Source organism: Salvelinus sp. IW2-2015, linkage group LG35, assembly GCF_002910315.2.
Source record: "Salvelinus sp. IW2-2015 linkage group LG35, ASM291031v2, whole genome shotgun sequence".
NCBI classification, from domain to species: Eukaryota; Metazoa; Chordata; class Actinopteri; order Salmoniformes; family Salmonidae; genus Salvelinus; species Salvelinus sp. IW2-2015.
The window spans coordinates 42,895-50,722 of record NC_036874.1 but is presented as its reverse complement, the minus strand read 5'-3'; the positions used below and the strand labels follow the sequence as shown (position 1 = coordinate 50,722).

The window sequence follows — 7,828 nt, the reverse complement described above, 5'->3', positions numbered from 1 at the left end:
TTTTTATTTTTTATTTTTTTATTTTTTACATACTGAACAAGGATATCCACCGGCCAAACCCTCCTCACCGGCCAAACAAACTCCCTAACCCGGACGACGCTAAGTGCCAATTGTGCGTCGCCCCACGGATCTCCCGGTTGCGGGCGGGTGCGACAGAGCCTGGGCGCGAACCCAGCCCACTGGGCGGCGAACCCAGAGACTCTGGTGGCGCAGCTAGCACTGCGATGCAGTGCCCTAGACCACTGCGGCACCCGGAGATTAGATGATTAGGGTAGTGCGTAGTAGTGCGTACGGCCCAGTACTCACTGGGGCTAAGCTTCCTGCCATCCAGGACCTCTATACTAGAAGGAATGCCCTAAAACATTGTCAAAGACTCCATCCACCCTAGTCATAGACTGTTCTCTCTGCTACCACACGGCAAGCGGTACCGGGAGCGCCAAGTCTCGGTCCAAGAGGCTTCTAAACAGCTTCTACCCCCAAGCCCCCAAGTCTCCTGAACATCTAATCAAATGGCTACCCAGACTATTTGCATTGCCCCCCCTTTTATGCCGCTGCTACTCTCTGTTGTTATTATTTAAGCATAGTCTCTTTAATAACTCTACCTACATGTACATGTTACCCTCATTACCTCGACTAACCGGTGCCCCCCGCACATCGACTCTGTACCGGTACCCCCTGTATATAGTCTCGCTATTGTTATTTTACTGCTGTCTTTAATTACTTGTTACTTTAGTTTCTGATTCAATATATTTTTTTCTACTGTATTGTTGGTTAGGGGCTTGTGTGTAAACATTTACTGTCTTCACAGGTCTACACCCTGTTATATTCGCCGCATGTGACTAATACAATTTCATTTGAAAGCGACTTACGTCATGCGTTCATACATTTTACGTATGGGTGTTCCCAGGAATGGAATCCACTATCCTGCCGTTACTAGTGCCATGCTCTACCTACTGAGCTACAGGACTCCTATTGATCTTTTGAATGTGAAAATGAATTGCCATGACTATGAACAACAAATGATCACAGGAACAGATCTGTCAACCAGGCTAATGTTGTTAATATGCTAACCCTGACTCTGTAGGTGTGGTCCTGGTCTGAGGCAGCTGTGTGACTTCTGAGGATCTGTCTGCTATGGACCTGGGGTTCTGGACTGGTACTGGTCAGTTACAGGGTCTGATGATGGTCCTGACCAAGCTGACCAATGCCTCGTTCTGCTCTGCAGGGGGAGGAAGGGTGTGGAACCTCACCTCTCTCATTCTCCATGACAACCACCTCACTGAGAATACCACTCATCAGGTCAGTCTGTGTCACTTCTGTTTAATGTCTATACCTCAACTAACTGAGATACAATAACTTTTGCTGACAAATGTATTTGACTTGAGATATTTGTATGATGCTATATAAAATCAGTATGGCGATGAGTAGATGTTTGTCATGATCATTCTCAGTTCTCCTGTATGCCCCTGCTGGAAGCGTTTGGATCTGAGTAGGAACCAATATCTCCTCCTGGCCCACCGGGCTCTCCAGGGGATGCCACTCCCTCGCGTCCTCGACCTCAACCCACAACAAAATCTCCCTGCTGGGAGAAGACGACTTTGAGGGCCTGCCTGCTCTAAGAGGTCAGATCAGGATATTGGTTGATGTGGTAACTGCTATATGTTTGGAGGGAAACAGATTTGGTAATCAATTATTGATGATGTGACTGTAGTTCTCCTCCTGGAAGGGAAACAAGATCTCGGGGGGCATCGCTCATCGGGGTGGTTCCGTAGACAGCATTCGACTCCAAGACCTCAGCCTGGGAGAGATAGACATTACTACCAGCTCTACCTCAACATGCTGTTCCTGGGCTCCCCACCAAAGCCCAGCACACTCCTCATCGACACAGCCCAGGAACCTACCTCACCGTAGGCCATGTTTCCCGCTCCTGAGTTCCCCATGGTCGTGGAACTCAGGAGGGAAGATGATCCAGTCCTCCTGACTGTGACAACAACATGTTCCCCATGGTCCGAGAGCTGAAGGTGGGCCAGGATGAGGAGTTACTCTGTGTTGTATCTCAATGTGATGTCTTAGAGTAATCTTCACCATCGGTCCTGGCGGAAGTAAAGGTGGTGCATGCTATTGCTCCATCCTCCAGTACATAACACACTTCCACTGGGGCAAAAACTAATTGAATCAATATTCTTTCCACATCATTTCAGCAACACACAATGTATCTGTAATGACGATGAATCAAAGTGGAAAACTGATTGGATTTGCAAAAAGTCATCAACCTAAAACATTTAGTATTTTTCTCACCAAACTTTAAATCTAATCAACATGGGTACATTTGTTTGTGATTCATGTTCAATTCACATTAGGTTGACAAGTCAACCAATGATGTCTGTGCCCAGTGGGTTGGTTCACCTGATCAACTTATATCAAGCTGTGGTTCCAGCTGCAGAAACCTTTTCCTGGCCCCCTACTTCCTCAACCTGGAGTCGTTTGAGTTCTCAGCCAACCCTGAGAAGTTTGCCACCCCCTACACCACCATCAACCAGCTACGAAAGCTGAAGAGGCTCAAACTGACCAATCTCAACTTCTCCAACCACACAGACCCCAGTGTTACCTTCAGGAACCTGACAGAGCTCAGGAGCCTAGTGCTGATCAACTGTCGACTCAACTTCCTCACCAGGGTACTAACTAGCTATTGGTCCATCAATCGAATCCTTCATTGATTGATCGTTTTTCCAACCGCTTTTAGTTTCATGCCTACTGATAATGACCCTGGTGTCTCTACCTTCACACTGAGAGTCCTTCTAGTGATTAGATCCTTCTAGTGATGGCATCACGTGTTACYGCCAATGCTGTCTTCCACATTACTGTATCTCTCGCTCTCGCTCTCAATTCACTTMAATTCAAAGGGCTTTTTTGGCATGGGAAACATATGTTTACATTGCCAAAGCAAGTGAAATAGATAATAAACAGTAAGAAATTTACAGAAAACATTAATGTCATATTATGGCTATATACAGTGTTATAACGATGTGCAAATAGTTAAAGAACAAAAGGGAAAATAAATAAACATAAATATGGGTTGTACAACCCCTTTTCTTGTGGAAACAGTTCACAAATCTTGCTGCTGTGATGGCACACGGGGCAGTGTCTCCTCTTGAGAACCAGGTCTGCCTATGGCGACTTCTCAATAGCAAGGCTATACTCACTGAGTCTGTACATAGTCAAAGCTTTCCTTAATTTTGGTTGAGTCACAGTGGTCAGGTATTCTGCCACTGTGTACAGTCTGTTTAGGGCCAAATAGCATTCCAGTTTTTTGGTAAATTCTTTCCAATGTATCAAGTAATTATCTTTTTGTTTTCTCATGATTTGGTTGTGTCTAATTGTGTTGCTGTCCTGGTGCTCTGTGGGGTCTGTTTGTGAACAGAGCCCCAGGACCAGCTTGCTTAGAGGTCTCTTCTCTGGGTTAATTTCTCTGTAGGTGATGGCTTTGTTATGGAAGGTTTGGGAATCACTTCCTTTTAGGTTGTTGTGGAATTTAATATCTCTTTTCTGGATTTTGATCATTAGCGGGTATCGGCCTAATTCTGCTCTGCATGCATTATTTGATGTTTTACGTTGTACACAGAGGATGTTTTTGCAGAATTCTGCATGCAGAGTCTCAATTTGGTGTTTGTCCCATTTTGTGAATTCTTAGTTGGTGAGCGGACCCCAGACTTCACAACCATAAAGGGCAATGGGTTCTATAACTGATTCAAGTATTTTAAAGCCAATTCATAATTGGGATGTCGAATTTTATATTCCTTTTGATGGCGTTTCTTGCCTTGTCTCTCACATCGTTCAGAGCTTTGTGGAAGTTACCTGTGGTGCTGATGTTTAGGCCGAGTTAGGTATAGTTTTTTTTGTGTGCTCTAGGGCAACAGTGTCTAGATGGAATTTGTATTTGTGGTCCTGGCAACTGGACCTTTTTTGGAACACCATTATTTTGGTCTTACTGAGATTTACTGTCAGGGCCCAGGTCTGACAGAATCTGTGCAGAAGATCTATAGGTGCTGCTGTAGGCCCTCCTTGGTTGGGGACAAAAGCACCAGATCATCAGCAAACAGTAAAAATTTGACTTCAGATCTCTCTCTTTCTCATTACTGTATCTCTATCTCCCTCTGTCTTTCTCTCCCTCCCTCACATTGTCATTACTGTATCTCCGTGTGGGCAAGTTCTCCCACTTAAAAAGAGAGAGGCCTGTAATTTATCATAGGTACACTTCAACTATGACAGACAAAATGAGTAAGAAAATAATTCCTGAAAATCACATTGTAGGTATTTTAAAATTTATTTGCAAATTATGGTGGAATATAGTATTGTTTTTGGTCACACATAAAAACAGCAAGGCAATTTCTGGATCCTACAGCCGATCTAACGTCAACTTTAGACGTCCCCCTTAAGGGCTCCTCTGTCCTCCACTCGTTACCTGTATTAATGGCACCTGTTTTAACTTGTTATCAGTATAAAAGACACCTGTCCACAACCTCAAACAGTCACACTCCAAACTCCACTATGGCCAAGACCAAAGAGCTGTCAAAGGACACCAGAAACAAAATTGTAGACCTGCACCAGGCTGGAAGACTGAATCTGCAATAGGTAAGCAGCTTGGTTTGAAGAAATCAACTGAGGAGGAATTATTAGGAAATGGAAGACATACAAGACCACTGATAATCTCCCTCGATCTGGGGCTCCACGCAAGATCTCACCCCGTGGGTCAAAATGATCACAAGAACGGTGAGCAAAAATCCCAGAACCACACGGGGGACCTAGTGAATGACCTGCAGAGAGCTGGGACCAAAGTAAAAAAGCCTACCATCAGTAACACACTACGCCGCCAGGGACTCAAATCCTGCAGTGCCAGACGTGTCCCCCTGCTTAAGGCAGTACATGTCCAGGCCCGTCTGAAGTTTGCTAGAGAGCATTTGGATGATCCAGAAGAAGATTGGAGAATGTCATATGGTCAGATGAAACCAAAATATAACTTTTTGGTAAAAACTCAACTCGTCGTGTTTGGAGGACAAAGAATGCTGAGTTGCATCCAAAGAACACCATACCTACTGTGAAGCATGGGGGTGGAACATCATGCTTTGGGGCTGTTTTTCTGCAAAGGGACCAGGACGACTGATCCGCGTAAAGGAAAGATGAATGGGGCCATGTATCGTGAGATTTTGAGTGAAAACCTCCTTCCATCAGCAAGGGCATTGAAGATGAAACGTGGCTGGTCTTTCAGCATGACAATGATCCCAAACACACTGCCTGGGCAACGAAGGAGTGGCTTCGTAAGAAGCATTTCAAGGTCCTGGAGTGGCCTAGCCAGTCTTCAGATCTCAACCCCATAGAAAATCTTTGGAGGGAGTTGAAAGTCCGTGTTGCCCAGCAACAGCCCCAAAACATCACTGCTCTAGAGGAGATCTGCATGGAGGAATGGGCCAAATACCAGCAACAGTGTGTGAAAACCTTGTGAAGACTTACAGAAAATGTTTGACCTCTGTCATTGCCAACAAAGGGTTATAACAAGTATTGAGATAAACTTTTGTTTTGACCAAATACTTATTTCCACCATAATTTGCAAATAAATTCATTAAAAATCCTACAATGTGATTTTCAGGATTTTTTCTTCTCATTTTGTCTGTCATAGTTGAAGTGTACCTATGATGAAAATTACAGGCCTCTCTCATCTTTTTAAGTGGGAGAACTTGCACAATTGGTGGCTGACTAAATACTTTTTTGCCCCACTGTAGGTTGTAATATGGCTTTTATTTTTCTGTCTTGGCTTCCCCATTGATTTGACCCACTCACTGCTACTGATTCTCCATAGTCTGGGAGCCAGATATTCTGCTGCTTTAGCCAACTCCTTCCCTGCTGTCATACCAAACATGTTTTGTCATAGCAATCATCATTGGCTGAAGGAGTAAGACTGACATCCAGGCTATGTCCACAATTCTTTACTCCTGCCTAGTGCCTATACACTTACAATGGTGTTTTTCTCTTTCCGTCCTACAGCCTCCTGTTCATTTGGCAAGAGGTACAACCTCTGGAAAACACTAGCAGTCTCATTCACAACAGGGCCAGAATAATTCTGCTTACACACCAAGATTCTCAATTTACACAGACAATGCAGACACAGTCTGATGCCATCACTGCTCTGTGTGTATGCAGTATTAGTTTTAGTCTGGCGAGACATAATTATACTCTCAAAACAAGGAGGGAATTCTGGCTGCGACAGAAAGGGAGAGAGAGGAGAGAGAAAGAAAGGGAGAGAGTGAGTAAAGTCAGGTAGGCATAGATACAATAGTTGTATGATTCATCCATGTTTTTTATTTTGCTGGACAAATCCTCCATAGCATTAGCAAACACTTGACAATTTAGAAACACAACATGGGGATAACCATACCATTAGAATAAGTTATCATTGTAATTATATGGTAGTAACAGAACAAGACATGGAGACATCCTATTGGATAAAGCCGCCGCGTTGATTTGCTAGTCGTCCAATCAGCTGCCAGAACTCCAGGAAGGTGAGCTCTCCGTCGTTGTTCTCGTCAATTGAGTCCATGAGTCGGTCGATGACAGCTGGGTCACCAGCGTTCTACAGGGGGCAATAAGGGCCGTCAGAATCACTAATTAAGAGGCTTCCTTTCCTCTTCTCCTCAGATTCAGAACCACACTGACTGATCTGATTATACTTGTCAGAAAGCCATGTGACGAGAAGAAACCTTTCTACCATCTGAGGTCATCAGAAGGGAACAAGGAAATTAAGCTATTTGCTGGGTGTCACTATTTGGCCATTCTAGAAAGGATGGCGGAACAGCACTTTACAAGCACAAATGCAAATGTCTATTTTAGCATGGCCATACTGATATACCACAGGAGGCAGAGGTTGGAAGGACAAGAGGCATCTGTGCTGTCTATGTCTCCATCTAGAGGAAATGAAGTGGACCACAAGCTGATGTTGTGGCTCACCAACCCCGCTCCTGGAGAGCTAAAGGGTGGACGCTTTTGTTACAGCCCAGCACTAATCATCAAGCTGAATCAGTTGTATTATAGCTGGACTGGAATAAAAGCCTGCCCACCAGGGCAGGGGATGGTGATCACTGGTTATTATAGTATTACTCAAACGTTACCCAGTATAATTAACATGTAATTACCTTAACGAAGTTGGGGAGTTGTGTTTTGACCAGGCTCTGGAACTCATCTCTGCTCAGTGTGTCTGAGGATCCATCACTCCAGCAAACGCCTTGAACTGGGACACGAGTACATCAATGGCTGACTCCATCACTGACAGAGAAACAGGAAGAAAGCATGGAGAAGAGGTTGTGTTCTAATGGGACTAAACAGAATACAAGTCAGACTCAGGGGAGAGGTTATTGAACTGAAAAATCATATAAATACGTAGATAAAATACTACAGACCAAGTCAGGTCAAATACAGCATTGAGGAAAAACAGCAAGTGTTACAGAGGAGGAGAGAAAGAGACGGGAGGACAGGAGATCGAAACATTAAACAGAGGGAGATAAAAAATAGAATATGTATATTCAACTTATAGAGAAATATGGAGGTAGATTAGAATGATTAACTCACCTGGACACTGCTGCCGGTGGCTGAGGTGGTGAGTGTGTTGAGGTGATATGTGTGAAGGTAAGCTTTTCTCTCCCTTTCTCGCTCTTATACTCACCTCCTCTTCATAAAATCAAGCCCCCCCCTCATCTCTTGTAAATGTTTCTCATGTCATGGCGTCCTTTCCGTCCACTTCAAGGTTAGGTGTCTGTAATAGTGTAAGCTAAATGACCCC

The 7,828-nt window shown here is 44.2% G+C and overlaps 2 pseudogenes; one reads left to right on the top strand and one right to left on the bottom strand.

The window, feature by feature from the left end:
• Positions 1–4,191, top strand: part of LOC111958586 (toll-like receptor 12) — a 15,616-nt pseudogene extending 11,425 nt beyond the window's left edge.
• Positions 4,192–6,356: 2,165 nt separating this feature from the next.
• Positions 6,357–7,312, bottom strand: LOC111959046 (protein S100-A11-like; annotated as a pseudogene).
• Positions 7,313–7,828: the final 516 nt, after the last annotated feature.